The following is a 22494-nucleotide window of genomic DNA, read 5'->3' as shown; positions in this document are numbered from 1 at the left end:
ACACCATTATACTTGGGTTCGCAGCAGAGGGTTACAAATTCAACTTTAAAAAGTCCCGAATTGCCCATATGACAGTACTGTTTTTAGGGTACGAATTATCAAGTGAAGGGAAAAGCCTAGCGGACAACTTCTTAGAGAAGTGCGCTGTACTCCAAGCTCCAAAAACCCTGAAGAATTTACAATCCATACTAGGTTTTCTGAATTTCGGAAGAACTTACATCCTAAATTACGCAGAGAGGGCTAAACCTCTCTACGAACTAATTAAACCTGATTTTAAACAAATCAATTGGACTCAAAAAAACACAGAAATTTTGAGATCACTGCAAACAGACATGTTAGCAAAAACATAATTAGATACACGTGACAACACGATCGATCTTGTAATCCGAGTCATCCCAGGAAGATGCGGATTCACATACCTAACCTCTAATGAGGGAGAAAAGGTACCAATTTCAATTAAATCTCACTTGTACACACAAGCAGAAAAAACATTCAGTCACACAGAAAGAACTGTGAACGCAGTGCAAATCGCAATAGCAAATGAACGAGAACTAGCACACGGCAAAAGGATTAACATCCTCACAGCGGAATCCGCCTTCGAAGCGCTATTCAGCCCAGTAAACCTGCCTACAGTGTCACTGGATCCAAAATGGATACAGTGCATAGATTCTCTAGGAGCGGAAGACGTGAAATACTATTTCGCCCCGCAATACGAAGAACTGAATGATTTAGAGTATGAAGAAGAATATCCTCTGCCAATCGAAATTCTGCCTCTCCCATTATATGCCTGTATAATCTATACAGATAGCTCTGTACAGCATTTCAACGTAGAGAGAAAATCCTACGATGCAGCATGTGCGATCATTAAATGTCGTTGGCTGTGCGGTAAAATCAAACCGAAAATAACAAAAACTGAATCAGTAAAGTACTGTTCGGCTCAAAGAACTGAAATCAGATGTTTAAAGATGGCGCTCGAAAATGCAGAACGCGAATTCCCCACACTTATAGTGTGCGATTCTCATTTTTGCGTCAACTCTTACAACAATAAACTGCAGAGTTGGATCGAAAACAATTACAAAGATGACACAGGTGCCACAATAAAGCATAAAAAGCTCTGGAACGAGGTAGCTCTTTTAAACAAAGAACTACAAAAGACTCACGTGATTCACGCACAGAGTCTTCAACGTGATGGCGTTCACGTTGCAGGGAATTCATTGGCTAATACAGCCAAAGCGGAAGCAACTAAACCGGCTTCCGTAGCCACAAAAAAGCGTACAGATAAATACATAGACGGGGAAACCATGCTGGCAGTAAAAACGACCGTAAAAGGCAACTGTGCAGCACTACCCGTAAACTATCCACTCAATTATGCATACATAATCGATGCAAACTCCGTTCCTTTTGCTCGAATCCCTGGAGTGGGGGATAGAGTAATTCCAAACACGAACAGGAGAATATTTTTAATAGCAGATGCACATATGGGTTTGGGTCTGAGACACCAAACAATTAAGGTTTCTCTGACTGAATTACAATCAGCATACTGGTGGCCGGGAATGAGTGTAGAACACCAAATATATGCAAACAACTGTGAAAACTGCAATAGGGATCGCAGTAGCGAACCTTGCTACCGGCTACCAGTCAGAAAGAGCGTAACGCTGCCTGCACCCCAACCTGCGTCCTATTAATTAGTTAAGACGAAAAGCACTTTAAAAATGAGTCCTCCAGCACTCGGCTGACGCCTAGAACGGTTATAAAAGATTTGCGAGTCTTTATCGGCACATACGCAATTACCACGTTCCATTCTGACCAGGGTCCTGCTTTCAGCTCTAGAGCCTATAAGGAGGCCATGGCCAGCATGGGAATTGGATTGCGGTATTCTTGTCCGTCGCATCCCGAAGGGAATAGTGTGGTAGAAAGAAAAAACCGTGACATAAAGCAATCTATAACAGCGAAGGTATTAGGTTCAGGCGCTGGGTGGGTCAAACATTTAATAAGTGTCCAGACTAGTCTTAACAACATGCCAAGAAATTCTCTAAAAGGTTTCAGCCCATACGAACTATTGTTCGGAATTAGAATGCGCGTTCAGGACCTCGATAGTCAGATGTCAGTGGTACAAGAAGAAACAAAGCACTTTGATATAAAGGATCGTTTGGCTGTTTTACAGGAACTGAATGAAACAAGAAAATCATTAAGCAACATAAAGTTAAAGCAACAGCCAAGTACCACTGACGAGGCACCACCCGCAACAGCCCCAGCAAGGCCTGTCTGGATTCCAAAGATTGGGGATCTAGTCAGAGAAAAGATCGCGGTTAAGAAGGAATTTGGGCCTTCTTACAGAAAAGCAGTACCTGTCTTAGCAGTCACCGGAACAAGATCAGTTGTGCTACCGCCCCTTGCTGGTAAAAAGGAGAACAGAGTCGTGTCTATCGATCTGGTAAAACCACAAGCATGTGGCCTATAATCAACAGTAGGCCCAGTGGACTCCCAAGAAACAACAGAATACCCAAACTTGCAACAATCCAAGAGGTTCAAACTGAAAGACTAATCACATTCGATCAGCCTGCAGTGCACAATGAAGGACTATGCAATAAAGCCATGGAACTCGTGCCTCTTGAAACACAGATTGAAACAGTTCGTCAAGAAACAGCACCAGTCTACAATGATGTGGCATCAGAAAGTGCTACCGAGAGACAGATTGAAAGAACAATCCCATCAATTGACAGAACTGCCTCTGGTTATTTCATCAACTTCGACAACTTCTCTGAAGATCTGAACGAGCCCGAAGTGATGCCAGAAACAAAAAAGTATTCTAAAGAAAATACAACAGGACTCCTTCAACAAATCAAAGAATTATATCTGGATTCACCGTTGATTGAGCATTGGATAATTTCAGGGGTATTCATACTCCTACTCTGCCTAATTTTAGTTTTAATTTTAGGAAAGTTCATTACAATTGAATGGACACAGCAAGTCAGAACATCAACCTAGTCCTGAAACCACACAGATCATCCCACGTGAAGAAAAGAGAACTGTCAACAGTAAATGTCACAGCAATTCCAATACCTGGTGGGGTAGTATGGGAGAAAACAGACTATGAGATATATGGTCCGGTCGAAATCCTAAAGTATCCTCATCAACTAAAGGTTTCCTTAAGTGACTTTGTAACACCAAGTACATTCTCTGATGATTGGGACTTTAACAGTATTAATGACATGATGTCTGATTTAGTAATGTCAGCTAGATTCATAGATCATGATTATTTACAAGGTTCATCTAGTTATGAGCAGTTATTCTGTTACACCCACTATGGGGGTCATTACTTGCATAAATCTGCACAGCCTAGAAATGTTTTTATGTATAATCAATGGGAACATTGTTCTACACCACCTAAAAGCAGTTCTAGAGCATTTTTTGAGAAATTCAAATACTTCTCAGGGTTCAACACCAGTAATGCAGAAACGTTTTATTATAAACTGTTAGATAAAACAGGAATGAAAACAATGCTGACAAATTCTAAATTGATATATTCAGAAGCATTTTATGACAAAATGATGACATTTGGTTTTGATTATTGGAAAAATAATATTGAAACGAAAACGATTTGGGGTACAAAAGATTGGCAGGTGCAAGGCATTGAAGCACTATTTAGAACCTGCATGATACCTGAACAAATGTTATTTTTAAATGACACTATACACCAAACATCTTGTCTTGGTCTAGCTAAGAACAAAGAGCTTAAAACACCGTCTATACCAAAGCCAATACCTGAAAATGTAACCGCAGATATTGAATTAGACGTGTCACAAATTTTACATTTCAACAGAACACATCCTAATTGGAAAAAGTGGTTAATCTGGCCTACAGACACAAATAGCTGTCAAGATAGATTCCTGAATAAAACACAGGGTTTCAAAATGACCAGATTAGACTCAAGATACTCCCAGAGACAACATCCAGGGATTATAACCACATACAGTGTAGGGAAGCTCTGCCTTGAATGGCTAACATCATCCACACTGGCTGAAATTAAGCAACACTTGTCTTTACTAAAAGATGGTGCTGATTTGCGCGATTTCATTCTTGGACCACGCAAACAGCGTCAAAAGCGTTTCATAGCGACCAGTATCTATGCTGCTTACAACGAGGCTTGGAAAGTAAAGCAAATTGAAACTGCTGAAAAAATACGAGAAATTGATCGTATTAATTTGGAGAAATCACTTTCTGTGGTAGACAATGGGTTAATGACTCTGTCTTCCAGAATATATTCGTTGGACAATATTGTATCCTCTGCCTTTGATGTGATAGACAGAGATTTGCTGATGTTACAACATGGCCAATCTCAATTACGCTCTATTATAGAATTAGGCTGGACGCTGCAAAATCTTCGTTCAGGCTATGTGCCTTGGCGTTTAATCAACACAACGTCATTATTTTCCAGTTTTAACCTTACTGATAAACAGATCAGTTTGGCACAGAAAGGAGCAGACTATACAATCCTGAGCATCGAAAGACTCGAGAGATTACCATTGACAATGTCAGAGAGTCCTGTCATTGAATGGATAATACACAGAATTATCACAATTCCGATAACAACTTTCCGATTTAAAAAGTGCCTTGAGTACATACCTGCTGGCCAGTATGAACAATTGGGTAAAGGATATGTAAAATCCGAATGGAAATTACCATACACTCATTCTTGCTATAGTGACAGCGACAAAAATGTATTTCTTAGTGGTGAGAACTGTAAACATTCACTAAGTGGTATACTTTTGTGTCAGGGTATTAATTTACACGGAGCATGTGATGGGAATTCAAACAACCTTTCATGCCACCAGCTAGTCACACCTGCAACTCAGATAGAGCCCTTCTTTATGCAACTCGCAAACGGGAGTTACATTCTTAGAACGGATCACAGGTGTTGTGGCCTCGCGCCAGGGACAAGTTATCTAGTACATGTTACGTCCAGGGTCAAATGCTGTATGCAAGCATTGTTCCCGAGCGGGCCTCCAGACATAGTGACTCCCCTCTGGCCTCGTCTGAATCTCTATTCTATACGAATTGATACATTAAGCAAAATGAAATCTGTACTTTTACAGACAACAGTGCCTATAACGTCATCTAAAGAGACGTATGATCTTCTAGTCGCAAGGACGGCTACTGAAGTCCATGACCTTTTATCAACAAATTGCCCCGTGCATTTCGTAGAAATATTCAGCCAACTCCTTAACATGTCTAGTGCAACAAGCATCCCAGGCATATTTAAGACAGTCTTTACGGGACTGCTAACACCCTTCCAGGCAATTTTGGGAATCTTTCCTAATTTTGTGCACTCCATTTTTGGCGGCATACCATTATTTTTGGGACTCGTTGCAGGGATTCTATTTTTGACCCTCCTGCTACGTTATGGCAAGCCTCGGCTCAGACATAGCTCCCATGGGAATGGAAGAGACAATCCTAGCAATGCGCTACAGGGACAGGATAACTGACGTCCTCGGATTGGCCAGGCTGAGAGATCTAAACATGACCTGGTTCCTTTCATTCAGACCGATATGGCAAAATTGCATTTTACCTGTGCTACGGTGTATGCTTTGCAGAGAGGAATGCGTGTTGGACATCTGTCTTTCACTTCCATCAGCAGTACCAATGGACGTCGATACTTTGCTCAGTCCAATAACGGCTCACGCATTGTGTTGTCCCCAGCGGCTACCAATCCTGATGACGGCATTTGTGGAGACTCCTGTACTACAGCCAAGTGGTAACAGTGGAGCAAGCGACAAAAGCAGCATCACCCAGGTACAACGTGCTGTGAGCATTGCTGGTCCTGCCTTCGATGACAGCAATCATTCTCACACCTGCCAAGTTACAGCGCTATCTACTTTGGTTGAACTATCACCTGAATTTGTAGACCAATTCTTTGAGAGCCTGTCTGATACGATGTTCTCACCCACAGAGAAACAATAACTTTTAGAAGCTTTCCGACACACAGCGTTCCCATGAACTCTGAATTCGGCCTTCAGTTTTGATCAACAAAAACTGCCAGGAGCTTTGGAAATCTATTTTCTTTGAATTGGACAATTTTTCTAATATTGACCTTTTTTTTTTTTGGCACGAACAATTCTTTGCTTAACGTAAAAACTATTCTTAGAGAACAGAAGCTTCACACTTCTATTTCTAAACACATCTAGAGACATAACAACATAACACCAGCCTCTAGGCCACACATGTTATTACAATGCATTTTTATGTGATGATTTATCTCGCATTTCTTCTGTCAGAGATACTTCATGTGTAATTCCTTTTGCATAATCGTTCATTGATTTCATATGCAATAATATTTTGAATGATTACTATGCTTTTAAAGAAAAACGTACAGTACCTAAATTCCATGTATTACAAGTACGCCTATTTCGAATGCATTTATGTATTTTGGGGTGGGCAATGTTACACATTCATCTAATTGCTTAGTTTTAGTGATTTTGATGGACATGAAAACGTGGAGTGGGTGTTGCGTGCTTATCTAGGTTCCTGATCGATACTGTGACCTTATGCCCCTATTCGGCTATAAATCCATTTATTCCCTATATTGGCATAACCGTTCAAGTGCGATTTTCTGAAAAGTCATCTCTGGCCTCACACGAACAGAGCCACATTCCAGCATGACTCTCTGCTACTTCCTTTGCGACCAATTAGTGCAATGACAGAGCAGCAGTCACTATCTGATATTCCTAGATAACACTACGAGTTCTTCAACAAGATAAAAACTTAGCAAACCTGGAAATCCCCGCTTGCTATGTTTTGATTAGTAATGGAACTCTAATGAGCAACTGATAACTGTCACTTCCTAGTGACATCTTTAATTGACGTCTTATGTCCAGCAAACTTGCGTCAAACCCGGCACCTGTCAGGTATAAATATTACCAACGTTGCCTTAAGCAATGAGAGCTGTGAGCTGATGCTGGCTGCCTGCAAGACCCCGTGTTGGTAAATCTAGCACTCTGTCGCTGCAGCCTGCTATCCTGTGGTGGTGAAGCTGCTGATTACCATTATCGCCGCTACAGCGCGAACTATGGTGCAGTACGCTTAAGGAGCTGAACAGCCGTCCTCTGCGAAGACATCCAGCAGATTCCAGCTGCCCGCGGACGCTGTCCCCCCTCCTTCCTCGACGCGCTGAAGAGAGCCGCTGCCTTTCTCGTGCAGAGAAATCCAGTCCCGGCGCTTCCGGTTTACCCTCGCGGGTGACTGGGATATCGAGAGAGACCCCTGAAGGAGATACCAATCCTCCATCATTCTATTCAGAGGTATGGTGTTGACTAAACCCTTAGACGAGAATTCTTGAAACAAACCTTGGCAAAACCAACTTAACTTAAGCTACTTACTTACTCCCCTTTTCACGTGTTAGGCTTAGGTCAGGCACACTGGGGTAGGCTTAGTTAGAAGCACCAGTTGAGTATGTTAGCCTAATGTATATATGACTGTATATATGTTTTATTACTTTTAAACCATTGTATGGCTAAGAAACCATATCAATGCTTTTACAGTTCTATTTCGCAATACTTATCTTACTGTACGTACTTTTTATAATAACAGTTATTGCAATTGTGGCAATACATTTCTCTTGTACGAGAAGAAAGACTGTTCAATAAATGTTAACCCTTTATTGACAAACGCCCGTCTCTCTATTCTCTACATCTCGTGAATGTAAACTGCACTAGACTGACTGAGTGAAATACATGTCTATTGTTTCACACGACCCTAGAGATTGACTCTTGATCTGAGGAGCAAAGTTGTCATGTTGCACGGTTGTTGGAAAACTGAATCCCTTCTTGTCTGTGCCAAGGAAGCTGATCACTTCCTATGCAGAGAAGAAAGTTTCCAGTGACCTCTGAGCTAGTTGGTAGCACAACCCAATTAAGTTTAGCATAGTCAGTGGAGGCCTGGAATATCTGCAGTTCCACGTCGATACTACTGTTTATGTTATTCCAATGCGCAGGGCCTAGTGGGAAACTAGGAACTACACTACACATCCAGAGAGCTATTTTATTTAAGCCAATTTTGAGATTCAATGGGTCATTAGTTTTGTGTGAGGACATCGAGAAGATGATTTGAGAATTGTCGGCATAGGAGAAGAGGGATAGTCCAGATTCTTCGGCTACCTCAGCCAATGATCTAACATAAAGATTAAATAACAAGGGGCTGAGGATAGAGCTCTGAGGAACCCCATGGGCAAAAGAGTGGGTTTCAGAGCAGGCTGAGTGTGAGAAAACTTGGGAGGTGTGTTTTGTAAGGAAGGCAGTGAGCCAGTTTAACCCCTTTCATGCGGCCGCGATTCTGCACCTGTGCGGCAGAATCGTGAGTGGGCGGGTTCATGGCGGCCCCCAGCCGTCATCAGCACACGAGCACCGTAGTGCATGACGGCTGGGGGCCGTCATCAGCATGGAAGGGGTTAAAGCAGGCCCCCCTATGACTTGTGACATCAGTGTGTTTATTAGCACAGTGTGTGACACCGTATCGAAAGCAGCGCTCAGATCAAGTAGAATGAGCGCTACGGTGTCACCATTGTCCATATGTTGACGTATGCTTTCCGTGATCCCATGTAGGGTGGTTTCGGTTGAGAAGCCAGCTTTGAAGCCTGGCAGGGAGGGATGGAGGAGATCATGCGTTGTTCCAAAAAGGTTAAGGTGTTGGTGGATATGTCTTTCTAAGATCTTAGAAAAGATAGGAAGTAAAGATATGGGGCGGTAATTACTGGGCACATCAGGGTCGGCGTTAGCATTTTTTTTAAGAGGGGATGAATCATAGAGTGTTTCCAGGGTGATGGAATGACCGCTTCCTGTAGTGAGGCATTAAGGAGATTGACTATCACCGACAATGAAGAAGCACCCAACTGCTTTAATATTGAAGCAGGTAAGGGATCATTCGGCGACCCAGATTTAATGTTGTTTAGGTGTGTTGTAAGACTTTCTGTAGTGAGTAAAGGCCAGGTCGACCGGAATATTTAGGAAGATTTGGTTGTTCAGCTAGGTTTGAGTGTGGGTCAGTTTCAAGGGGGAAAGGAGAGAGGGGTTGGGTAGTGGAGACTGTTTTTGCCTGGGGGATCACAATGTCATGATACATTTTTTCCACTTTTTGAACAAAGAATGTGGCCAGGATCTCACATTTGGTTTTCGTTAATGGGGGAGCAGGAGCTTGAGTTTTGGAGCCCACCAATTCTTTGACAGTATTAACAAGCATTTGCAATGCAATAGGTCTCGCAGCATTAAAGTTTGAGTTACTGGCATTGTAAATGACAATGCTTTGCATACATTTTTTTGGTGTCCGTGTGTGCATGGCAGTGGTGGTGTCTATGTGTGCATGCCACTGGTGGTGTCTATGTGTGCATGGCAGTGGTGGTGTCTGTGTGTGAATGGCAGTGGTGGTGTCTGTTTGTGCATGGAAGTGGTGGTGTCCGTGTGTGCATGGCAGTGGTGGTGTCCGTGTGTGCATGGCAGTGGTGGTGTCCGTGAGTGCATGGCAGTGGTGGTGTCTGTGTGTGTGTATGGCAGTGGTGGTGTCCGTGTGTGAATGACAGTGGTGGTTTCCCTGTGTGTATGGCAGTGGTATGTCCGTGTGTGCATGGCAGTGGTGGTTTCCGTGTGTGCATGGCAGTGGTGGTTTCCGTGTGTGCATGGCAGTGGTGGTGTCCGTGTGTGCATGGCAGTGGTGGTGTCCGTGTGTGCATGGCAGTGGTGGTGTCCGTGTGTGCATGGCAGTGGTGGTGTCCGTGTGTGCATCGCAGTGGTGGTGTCTGTGTGTGCATGGCAGTGGTGGTGTCTGTGTGTGCATGCCAGTGGTGGTGTCCGTGTGTGCATGCCAGTGGTGGTGTCCGTGTGTGCATGCCAGTGGTGGTGTCCGTGTGTGCATGCCAGTGGTGGTGTCTGTGTGTGCATGCCAGTGGTGGTGTCTGTGTGTGCATGCCAGTGGTGGTGTCTGTGTCTGCATGCCAGTGGTGGTGTCTGTGTGTGCATGCCAGTGGTGGTGTCTGTGTGTGCATGCCAGTGGTGGTGTCTGTGTCTGCATGGCAGTGGTGTCACCAATAACGCTGCCAACTCCACACCACCCCCGCCGTCCATTTATTATAGTCGAATGGAGGGTATTCTTTTTATCACTTTCCCATTTTGTGACATATTTTTTATTTAAAACGGTGAAATGTATGAGATGTCTGTATGTATTTATTTGTTTAATTGTTTTATGGCTCAAGAATCCGAAATAAACAGATTTGGATATTACCACATCACAAGGGACAGCAACATCCAAAGAAAAGTCCATTGTTGAACAATCCTAAAGAAGTCTTTTTACCGAAATAACACAAGGATCATGATGAATAATTAGACCATGCATTCACAAAAGAATAATTTGACACCCTGGAAAATAAGACGGGTAATTGAAGCTCGACAAATTTTTTTTTTTTAAATCTTTCATCGGAGGCCACTAATGAACCTTTGAGGCTGGTAGTATTTATACGCAAAGAGCATCTCGCTGCACGCGCCAGGACTCTTACCTCTGCAGCTGACGCCGTCAGGATGCATGCCTTGGCCGTATGACGGGGACACATCCTTGGGTCCAAGCACCTGCCCACTCTCCTCGTGGTTTGTTCCTGCAGTTTTCCATGTCACATGTTGTATTTACTGAGTTCTAATGCACCGGAAGCGTTAGCTTGGAGAGAGGGTTCGGCTCTGTTATTGTAACAAGGATAGGATCTTTGTCCCTTGCTGGAACTGTTGTTCCCATTCATTTGTGAACACAGAAGCTGCGGCCCCCCGCCCCCGTTATAACCCGTGTGGACAGGGGGTGCTATATCCTGCCTGGTCTACTTAACCCACCTCGCTGATATGGGGGTGGGCACTTGTTTTTAGCCATTCTCCAATGACAAAAAAGTTATACCCCGATCTTAAATAGCTATCATACTAAAGTATCTTTTATTTTTTTTTTTCATTTCAAGAGGATTTTATTGAGAGAAATAATGATCCAAATAATATCCAAATCAAAATACAAAGATGCGATACATTCCAATATGAGCAGAAATGTGAAAACATGGGCAATATTTGAACAATAACAAGCTCAATGTAAATAAAATTGGAGAACAGGCACCTAAAATGAGGGTAATGAATTGAGCCAAAAGAGGAATACATTGTTCAGAACGTAGAACGTATCAGTCCGTAAGATGAGGACAGGGGCAGGGGGATGTAAGAGGAACAACAGGAAGAAGGAAGGAGAGCAAGGAAAAAAGCAGCAGAAAGAAGGAACGGGAAGAGAGGACAGGAAAGAGGAAGAAAGAAAGAAGGAATCCCACAGGAACAACCCAATGTAATGCAACTTACCAAACAAAAAATTAGGTAGACATAACAGCAGGAAATTGAGGGACAACACCATTCGCAGAGAGTTCCATATATTCATCCAGAGTTGCCCAGACCCCACTAGAGATGGAAGGTGACAGATGTGCTAGATCTACTGAAGTGTGAGCACTGCGTAAGAAGGAAACCCATGCCCACCAAGTGTGATAGGAGACAGACGAGAAAGACTTCCACTCCATAAGAATAACTTTGATCGCTACAGATAAAAGAAGGTCTAACAGTTGTAATTGTAATGGCTCAAGGGGAAGAGGCGTAGGAGCCGCCCAGGGGCCCAAAATAACTAAAGGAAAAGAGAGCTGGAGCTCAATTTCAAAGATAAGAGACAAATGTCGCTGAATAAGGTCCCAGAAAGATTTAAGTAAGGGACAGTTATAGAACATATGAGGAAAATCACCTGTCTCAACGCCACAACTCCAACAGAGGTCATCCTCTTTAAGGTTGAGAGAATGAAGACGCACCGGAGTCCAGTGGAGTAGATTGATCGAGAAAAACTTGGACTGTATTAAGGAAGGAGCAATTTTGTTACGTAACGCTAATTTGCCAATGGATTGCCAAGCTTCGGAGGAGATATGGTCCGTAATATTGTGATCAAAATGACGCGACCATTTTTGCTGTGCAACCGTCTGATCTGGAAGCGAAGAAGAGGATAGAAACCTATAAATGTGGGAAGCAACATGACCCGCTTTGAGCCAGATAGAAAACAGAGAGATGGTGGACGAGGAGGGGTGAAGACGAGTTTTCGAGATTGCAACCTTGATTTTAAGAAAAGTATAGAAGTCTAGATTTGTTAGAGAGTGTTTGAGCGCTAAAGTAGAGAAAGGTAAGGGCTCACCAGACTCATTATACAGATGTTGTACAAGAGAGACACCCTTCATTGCCCAATACGCCATGAGTGCGGGAGTGATATTGATTTTAATTTTGGAATTACGCCAAATGGAAGACCATCTAGTCTTGTGCAGAGGAAATGCCATTTTCTTGTCCACTTTCTTAATTGCGATGATTGTATCAATTATGATAGATCGGGAGAATAGAATATGTAGAGTGGAAGTAGTACACAAAGAGGCAAGTGGTAAGGGAGCAGCTAAATCCTGCTCTATGAGTATCCATAGAGGGATATGACGGGTTGGGGGAGAAAACCAAAGGGCACCTTGAGAGGCCAAAAAAGCAGTCTGGTATTTTTCCCAATCTGGGAAGTTACAACCACCCATATCGCAGGATCTACGTAAATATTTGTATGCCAACCGAGCACGTTTTCCGCTCCATAAAAATTTGGAGGTGATACCATCGATTTCCCGAAAGAAAGAGTCAGATAATTTAATCGGAATCATGGAAGAAACAAAATTGATGATCGGCGTGATCATCATTTTAAGGGTTTGTAAGCGCCCCCACCATGAAATATGTTTTGGAGACCAAGTATCCAGAAGACGACGAACTTTAGCCAGAGTTTGAGACTCATTATACGTAACCGTGGTATGTAGTGTCGAACAAAAATAAATGCCTAGATATTTAAGATGGGTAGCTTGCCATTTAAAGCCAGCCGAGCCCATATGCGCAGGAAAGCAGTAGGCATTTAAAGGGAACATTTCTGTCTTGTCTTTATTTAGGGTATATCCCGAAACTTTAGAAAATAAAGAAATGGTGTCAGAGATAGCAGGAATGGCTAATGCGATATCGTCCGAGAAAATAAGAACATCGTCTGCGTAGGCTGCAGTTTTTAGACAATGAGGGCCAAAAGAGAACCCTTTGATATCGGGGTGTAAATCAATCAGCCGAAGGAGAGGATCGATAGATAACAAAAACAAGAGAGGGGATAAAGGACAACCTTGTCTCGTTCCTTGGCAGAGATTAAAAAAAGAGGATGTGGAGCCATTAACTCTAATATTAGCTTTAGGTTGGGAATACAAAGACATTACCATGTTAATAAAGGAGTCCCCGAGGTTATGTGCATGTAAAACAGCTCGAAGAAAAGGCCAAGAAACCTTATCGAAGGCCTTCTCCGCATCGAGGGCCAAGGCCGCGGCCGGTAATTGGGATCGCTTGGCCGCCCCAATAATATGGCAGAAAGTGCGAATATTATCTCTTGCTAACCTACCTTTAACAAAACCAGTTTGGGAGGGATGGACTAAATGGGGAATAAAGGATTCTAGACGTTTCGCCAGGATTTTAGCAAAAATCTTCGCTTCCATATTGAGAAGCGAAATAGGGCGGAAATTCTTAGGGTCCGAATGGTCCTTCCCTTCTTTTGGGATCACAACTATGGTGGCTTCGGCAGCCGTACCAGAGACAGATCCATTACGAACAAAAGCGTCAAAGACAGCCTGCAACTTAGGAACAAGCAACGGGAGAAAGGTTTTATAAAATAAGATCGGATAACCATCAGGGCCTGGAGCTTTCCCCGAACGGGTGGCCTTGATAGCAGAAACTATTTCCTCAGGTGAGATAGGTTCATTTAGAGTGGATCGATCTTCCTCTGATACTGATTGAATCGGAATTGATTTTAAAAAATCTTGACATTTGTCAAAAGAGGCTTGGTTAGAGGGGGTATACAATTTGTTATAAAAATCACGAAAAACTTCAAGAATTTCCTCAGTTTGGAATTTTTTAGAGCCATTATGGTCCTTAATAGAAGAGATCTGAGAGGATCTAGAGGAGGAGTCTTGGAATTTTAATGTAGCAGCCAAAAGTTTGCCAGCCCGATTCTTTAAGAGTAATTTTTTGGACTTTTGTGCTTGGAAACCAATATGAGCTCTTTTAGTGACAATTGTATTATATTTGTATTTTAGAAGCTTAATTTGTTGTAGGATAATCGGATCTTTAGTATGTCTAAAGGAAGCCTCCAAAGTCTTGATTTCAGATGATAAATCAGTAAGTTCTTTTTTAATCGCTAGATTGCGTTTGGACATGCATGCAATAACTTGGCCACGGAAAGTACATTTAAAAGAGTCCCAAAGAATTATTGGAGAAGATACAGACACCTCATTTTCACGGAAAAAAGTGTTGATATCCTTGGAAAATTCTTCCACTTGGGTAGAGTCATATAACACCTCCGTATTAAGTCTCCAGGAACGACCACGTGGTTTCGGAGCAAAGGACGAAAGCGTAAAAGTAACCGCAGCATGGTCGGAGATGACAATGGGATGTATAAGCGGGGAGGAAGAGGCTGCGACAAGAGAAGAGTGAACTAGGAGATAGTCAATGCGAGAAAATGAGGAATGAGGGGAGGAAAAGAAAGAAAAGTCACTACCAGTGGGATTATGGAGACGCCAAATATCATGCAAATTAGCAATGGAGCACATGTTAAGCATCTGTTTGTGTGCTTTAGGCGGACGAAACTGAAAAGCGGAATTCCTGTCCAATAAAGGGTCCATAGGTAAGTTAAAATCCCCACCCACAATAAGATTACCCGCATGTGGGGTATCATGCAGTTTTTTAGAAATGGATTTCCAAAAAGCAGGGTCATCAATATTCGGAGCATATATATTCATAACAAACAAATCATGCTGTCCATCTGATAATTTAGAAAGGAGCCATCGACCATCAGAGTCATGCTCAGAAGAGATAATCGATAAACCCGAATTTCTCGAAACCAACGTAACCACACCATTGCGTTTACCAGAAGCATCCGAACAAGACACATCCGATACCCATTCTTTCTTCAAAAATAGCGCTTCTCTACTAGTGATCTTAGATTCTTGAAATAGGACTAAGTCCGCTGAGAGAGATTTACAATAATCTAAGATTTTAGATCGTTTGACCGGATGGTTTAAGCCCTTAACATTAAGGGATAAAACATTTAAACCTGGCATCTACCTGAAGGGGATACACTCGAAGACAACAATGATAACAGAGAAAAGACGAAGTAGAGGAATATGGTAGACCAACCACAAAACAAAATAGATGTTACGGGAGCAATCATGTGGGAAAACCATGAAAAAAGAAAAGCCAGAAGGAGAGAAGAAAGATTAGAAAGGATAGAGAAACGAGGCAGAGGGGGAGGTCTAAAAGAGACCCATAACATGCAAGGGAGAACGTGGAAAAGGCGAGTCGAAGACCCGTTATAGGAGCAAAAGTTGGTAAAGAAGAATAGCCCATTATGCAAAAAACGACTGATAGTGAACTAAAAAAGCAATAGAAAATTCATACACATAGAAATACATTTTATAATGAGATATTACATTGCTATTAGAAGAAAAATACCACTCAGAATAGATTAATATTACCCCATCAAGCGCAAGAGCATGGCATAAATAACAATATCATAAAATGTAGGAAAAGCTGTATTATGTATGAAACATCGTAAATAGCATATATCATTTTGTGAATAGAGGAACAAAGAAGTGCTGAAATCGCATATGAATCAAAACAAAACACCTAATTCTAACTATACTATAAAATGGAGTGACATAAGAGGAAAGATAGAAGGTGTATGAGAACAGCATGGAGATACTAGGAAGAAACCGAGAGGGAAGATGAAAACGAGCATAAAGAAAAAGGAGAAGTCTACCCCACGATACTACAATGCTACATAGTATAATGCAAATATAATAAACAATGCTATCGAAAGGAGTAATAGTACTTAATTAAAAGATAATAAATCTGCAACTAAGAACTCTAAAAAGTGCAGGTAACTAGTAAGTATAAACAGCAACAATATAAGTGAAACACTCCGTAATAAAAATAGAGAGGAGCAAGAAAAAGAAAAAGGAGTTGAAACAGAGGTACACACGAAATCAGAGAAGACGGGTGAAAGAAAGAAGAAGAAAAAATTGAAAGGATCTACAAGAAGTTTCTCGAAAAAAAATGAAGAGAAAAAAGAAGGAGAAGACGGATACTAGAAAGAAAGGAGAACTATCAGAGTAGTATAGAAAGAAGAACAGAGATAGGACATACGATAGCAGAGGAGAAGATCAACAAGAAAACCTGGCTGGAGAAAAAAGAGAAGGTAACCATGCAGAAAAAGACATAACCAGAAGTAAAGAGAACAATAAATCAGGTCCCTGAGGCCCCAGGAGTCTGCGTCGTTGCACGTTGAATCTCCATCTCTATCTCCTCCTGGTTGTCCAAGAACGTTGTCAAGTCTGCCGGTTCATCGAAGATTCTGGAACGCCCTTTATAAGTAATGCGAAACTTGGATGGGCCAGAAAAGGAAAAAGAGATGCCCAAGTCTGTGAGACGTTTTCGAAGATTCAAGAAACCTTTCCGTCTTATGACCGTGTCTCTGGCAAAATCTTGGGAAATGGATATGCGATGGCCCTCCCAGTTGAGTTGTCTAATCTTGCGCATATGTGACAAAATCAGCTCAGTGTGTTGATGTCGTAAGGGCTTAAAAATGATTGCTCTTGGCTGGGTGGCTGCCTTAGAACGGAACGTTGGAACACGGTGTGCTCTTTCAATCTCAAAGTCTCTGTGAAAAGATAGTTGAAGTGTATCAGGAATCCAATGAGATAAGAATTCAATCATGGAGGAGGAAGATTTCTCTGAGTCCTCCGGCAGGCCAAAAATACGCAGATTAGATCTCCTATTACGGTCCTCCTGCTCCGTGAGGTCTCTGCGCATCGCCGCCATAGACCGCTCCATCTGAGAAAGCGACCTGGATTGCTTTTGCATACCATCCTCTGCGGAACTTATCCGTGTTTCTGTTGCTGATACACGTAGAGATAGGGCTTTAAAATCATTCCTGATGGCAGATACTTCCACTTGTAATAAGTTAGTGTTAGTTTTAGTTGACTGCGCAATATCATGAACCTCATTCAGACGCGCCAAAATGGTGTCCAATGTGGAAGTATTGTCCGCCTGAGGTGATTCAGGAGTCGGAGAGACTGACTTAAGTCGCTTCAAAGAAGTGCCTGGGTCTTTAGAGTCTTTGCCGTTCAAGGAGCGACTCATAATGACAGTGTTGTAGCAGGAGACTAGCAAAAATGTCACAGGGATAAAGTATAGCACCAGAGTTGCGCAGAATATCCAGAAACAGTGAGAAACGAGGCAATTCACGCTCCAAACACGCTATGCTAATCTAGCGGTTAAAAAAGGAGCAAAAATAAACAGGAAAACACCTCAGGATATCGACATGAGCACCTCAATGAATCATGTAGAAAGAAAAAAACTGCGAGCACTTTCAAACCCAGCCAAGCAGCAAGAAGTAACAGTAGAAAGAAAGCATAAATGTTACCAATGTAGCCATCGTGTGAAGAAATCCTTAGATAGACACGAAATACTGTTAGAATGTATCCGCGGCGGCGCCTCAGAGAGCAGATGACAGGAACGTCATACACGGCAAAATGGCGGCCGCTCCTCAGGAATGCGAGCGCCTGCGAGGATGGAAGCAGAACGCATAATTCCGGTAGTTGAAATCGCGGAAAAACAGCGTCGTGGAGATCAGCGCATATTCCGCCGTAGGTGTGTGGTTTTTCCGCTGAAAAGGGCACGAAGAAACGGAGAAAAACGCTCAACGGGAACAACTCACCCCGGAGCTCAAGCGCAACACGCCATATCACAGCGGCGCGCAAGCCACGCCCCCCCTAAAGTATCTTTTATAAATAATTTTTGGGCATGACAGTACATTTTTTATTTTAAACTAAAAAATGACAATTCTTCCTATATCAACAATAAAAAAACACTGCCCAGCCAAAGACATTCGTCAACAAAGAAAAACAACTCGGCGCTTGTTCACTAAGTATACACAGAAAAATCACAATGCATATATAAAAGCGCAAACATGTTTACAGAGGCTCATGTTAAATTGGAGTAGCTTACGGAGTTCTGTTTTTTCTTTCTTATTTAAGTGTGCAGAGAGCAGCACAGTATTCGATGCTTCTAAGATTCAATAAACAAGTTCCCGCCGGGCCGCCGCGCTGCCTGCGACGACCCGGAAGCGGTTGGACAGCCGGCCAATCGCAGCGCGGCCCCAACCGGAAGTCCCGCCCCCATCGCGGCGCGAGAGGAAAGCCACTGTCCGAGGAGCCCCGAGGTCTCCTGATCGAGTCCCGGTCCCGAGATGGGGGACCGGGTGAAGAGCGGCCGGGTGCATGGGGAAGGCGGGGCTCTCATGTGGTGAGAGAGCCCCGCAAAGCGCTACCGCCGCCCGAGAGCCAGAACCGCCGCCGAGCACCGCCAGAACAGGTGAGTGTGTTGAGGGAGAGGAGGGGTGAGTGGGGGTGGGGTGTGCGCGTGTGTCTGTGCGTGCGTGTGTCTGTCTGCGCGTGTGTCTGTTTAAGGGGGGGGTGCGTGTGTGTGTGTATGCAGTGTGTGTATGTGCGCTTGCGTGCGTGAGCCTTTCTTTAAGGGGGGTGCGTGTGTGTGTATGCAGTGTGTGTATGTGCGCATGCGTGCGGGAGACTTTCTGTGCATGGGAATATCAGGCAGGCCGACGCGACGTGCGCGCTCACGAGCTACAATCTCCAGGAGGACAAGCTCGTCACAGTCTGCAGTCCACATTCCCCGGAAAGCGGCAACATTAGTTGTCTCCCTAGACAGCAAAGCTTCGCTTTGCTTTCGTCTAGCGAGACCTAAAAAGAGTCTTAAAGCAGTTGACAGCGTTTGCAATAGTGGTTGAGACATATTCCGCTCCAATTAGTTTGCAAAGTTTGTGATAATTTTTTTAAGGCAATTCTGTAAGCAGATTTCGATGAGGAAGTGTAGTTTTTTCTCCACTTTCTTTCTAAACTTTTGCAGTTAGTTTTTTCCATTTTCAGTGCCTCATTAAACCAAGGGGCCGGAGGCCGATGGTTGTAAATTTTTTTGTTCGTCACAGGTAAACATGTATGTATGGCGTCTAAGAGCCAGTTTTTTACTGAAGCTGATAGCTGGTTTACAAATGAAATGCTGAACAAGGTTTGTGGGAATCCAAAAAGGTGTTTAGGGCATCGATATCTAACTTTTTCCAATTTCTGCTCTTTGAGATCGGCATGCTGGAAGTGAGGGATAAATGGGATGGAAGAGTTAAGTCGAATTTAATTCAGTAGAGATCTGACCAACTTGTCGGCAGGGCCGGAGAACAAGAAATCTCTGTAAGATTTGAGAAAACCGGGTCAAGGAAGTGACGTGCTACATGTGTAGGGTCGGAGCTTCTTAAGTAAAGGTTCAGAGAGGTTGAGGGCCGCCAAATGTAGGTAGCCTAATACCGGTCGGTAACAGCCAAAATTACCGAATTTCGGCCGTTAAAAAACGGTATTAGGCTTTTAAGATGTAGGTGGCCAATTTACAGATTCAGTAATTTACCGAATCGTTATTTTTAAGAATCTGTAAATTACCGATTCCTTAAAATACCGAATCGGTAAATTGCTGAATCTGCAATGTAGGGAGCACTCAAATGAGTGAATTGCATAGTTAAGGATTCGGTATTTACCACCAACTAAAAGTTGGTGGTAAATAAACCTTTGGAAAAGCATTTTTGTGCATTTCCAAAAGTGCCATGTGGCAGACATACATGCCCTTAGAGCATGTATGTGTGCCACATGTGCACACATGCACGATTCAGGGGTGCAACAGGGTGTCAATGGGACACCCTGCCACCCTTGAATGTGTTCCCCATTACCAAATCGGTATTTACTGATTCGGTAAATCCCATTCATTCCTATGGGCCTCCATCCGCCTCCCATTTTTCCCTTTCGATCTTTCCTTACTATGGCATAATTTTCAGGCAATGCAGCAGCAATATCTGGGCCTGAACTATCATGGAGCCAGGTCTCCGTGAGGAAGATTGCATCAGGTTTGTCATTTACTAGTAGGTCAAAAATATCAGATTTATGTTTCGGTAAAGAGCGGCAATTGATACTAATAAAAGAGAAGTGTTTGTTTTCCGAAGCAGGTCGGTTGGAGCTGGGCAATTGAGTCTTAGCTTCAGGATTGGGAGAAAAGTAAAAGCCACAGTTTGTGCAAGATTTGTAGTTGTCTAGTGAATGTACTCTGGTACAGTTTAGATGCAGGGGTGTATAGAGAGCCTTAAGTTGCTCAGCAGTATACTTGAATTCATTTGGATGTGTCTTGGTATTCAATTTAAAGTTCAAAGGAGGTCCAGGGTGTTTTGGCAAGGGTCCAGGGTTTTTGGCCCTAGGCCCGGGCCTGGCGCGGACCGGCGCAGACGGGCTTGCCTTTGGAGCGCCTTCGTCGCCCCCGCTGCACGTGTCCGCTGCGCTTTAGGGCCATGGACCTGATTTATATACTTTCAGCTAGACTGCTGACCCCAGTATGCTTTTTGGAGGAACTTCCGGTATGGCGTGTAGCTTCCCTCCACTCAAACGGAAGAATCCGTGGTGGACCGGGGAATACGCTGTGGCCGGGTTTAGTGCGATACGCAATTGGGTGAGTGAGAGTACTTTATATTTAACATTTAAATAGACAATAGTGTATTAAAAACAATTTCACGCAATTTGCAGGTGTTACACAGTTATCGCTGACGAGAGAAAGGTGAAGCCCTTTGCCAGGCGCTTCAATTTACCAGATAGTGCTTGTAGTCGCCTTCAAACGCGCCACACTGAAGTGACTGACTTCTAGACACTCAAAAACCCCACACCCAAAGAAACTGTGTCACAGAAGCCACTCGCCCTGTTTGTTTCCACAAAGAGCATAGTTTTCTGTCTTGTTGCCAGGGCACAAGTCCTAAAATGAGCATTTGCAATGCAATAGGTCTTGCATTTACACAAGTTTAAGCTATTGGTGTTCAATCAATCAATCAATTATTTAATTTGTAAAGTGCTCTACATACCCGTCAGGGTCTCAAGGCCCTGAAGGTCTTGGGTCTGCCTTAGGCGGGTGGGAAGGGTGTTCCATGTCTTGGCGGCAAGGTGGGAGTATGATCTGCCACCAGCAGTCATTCTTCGGATGCGGGGACAGTGGCGAGGGCGTGGTTGGTGGAGCGGAGCTGGCGGGTGGGGGTGTAGAAGCTGAGACGGCTGTTGAGGTACGCTGGTCCAGTGTTGTGGAGTACTTTGTGTGCATGGGTGAGGAGCTTGAAAGATATACTCTTGTTGATGGGGAGCCAGTGCAGGTCTCTCAGGTGGGGTGTGATGTGGCTGCGGCGAGGGATGTTGAGGATCAGGCGTGCGGAGGCGTTGGTGCCGCTTCAGGAGTTTGGCCAGAGCTCCTGTTTAGAGGGCGTTTCCGTAGTCCAGTCTGCTGCTGATGACGGCCTTCTAGTTTCGGTGGGGATCCACTTGTAGATTCTTTAGGGCATGCGGAGGGTGTTGAAGCAGGAGGAAGAGACAGTGTTGACCTGCTTCTTCATGGAGAGGGTGGAGTCGAGGATGATCCCTAGGTTGCGGCGTGGTCGGTTGGTGTTGGCGCTGTTCCGAGCGCGGTCGGCCGCCAAGAGTCGTCCCAGGCCAAAGGGTTGGATCCAAGGATGAGGACCTCCGTCTTGTCCGAGTTCAGCTTCAGTCGGCTGTTTCTCATCCAGTCGGCGACAGCCTTCATTCCTTCTTGGAGGTTGATTTGGGTGGTGTGGGAGTTCTTGGTGAGGGAGAGGATCAGCTGGGTATCATCGGCGTAAGAGATGATGTTGAGGACATGCAGGCAGGCGACGTGGGCGAGCGGTGCCATGTAGATGTTAAACAGTTTTGGGCTGAGGGATGAGTGCTGATGATCTCGGTGTCTTTGGAGTAGAAGGGGGAGGCGGACGCTCTGTGTCCTGCTGGAGAGGAAGGAGTTGGACCAGTTCAGGGACTTATCTTGGATCCCAGCGTCATGGAGGCATGTTCATAGTGTGCGGTGACAGACCGTGTCGAAGGCAGCTGACAGGTCCAGGAGGATGAGGACCGCGGTTTCTCCATTGTCTAGCAGGGTACTGATGTCGTCGGTAGCGGCGATGAGGGTGGTTTCGGTGCTGTGGTTGCTTCGGAACCCGGTCTGGGATGGGTCCAGGATGCTGTTCTCCTCGAGGAAGCTGGTAAGCTGTTTGGTGACGGCCTTCTCAATGACCTACGGCGGGAACGGGAGCAGGGAGATGGGTCTGAAGTTCTTGAGGTCCTTGGGGTCCGCCTTGAGTTTCTTGAGTAAGGCGATGATCTTGGCGTGCTTCCAGTTCTCCAGGAAGGTTGCTGTCTCAAAGGAGATGTTGATGGTTTTCCGGAGATGGGGTGCGATGGTGGTGCTGGCTTTGTTGAAGATG

Source organism: Lissotriton vulgaris, chromosome 5, assembly GCF_964263255.1.
Source record: "Lissotriton vulgaris chromosome 5, aLisVul1.2, whole genome shotgun sequence".
Taxonomy (NCBI): Eukaryota; Metazoa; Chordata; class Amphibia; order Caudata; family Salamandridae; genus Lissotriton; species Lissotriton vulgaris.
Note: the sequence above shows the minus strand (reverse complement) of the source record.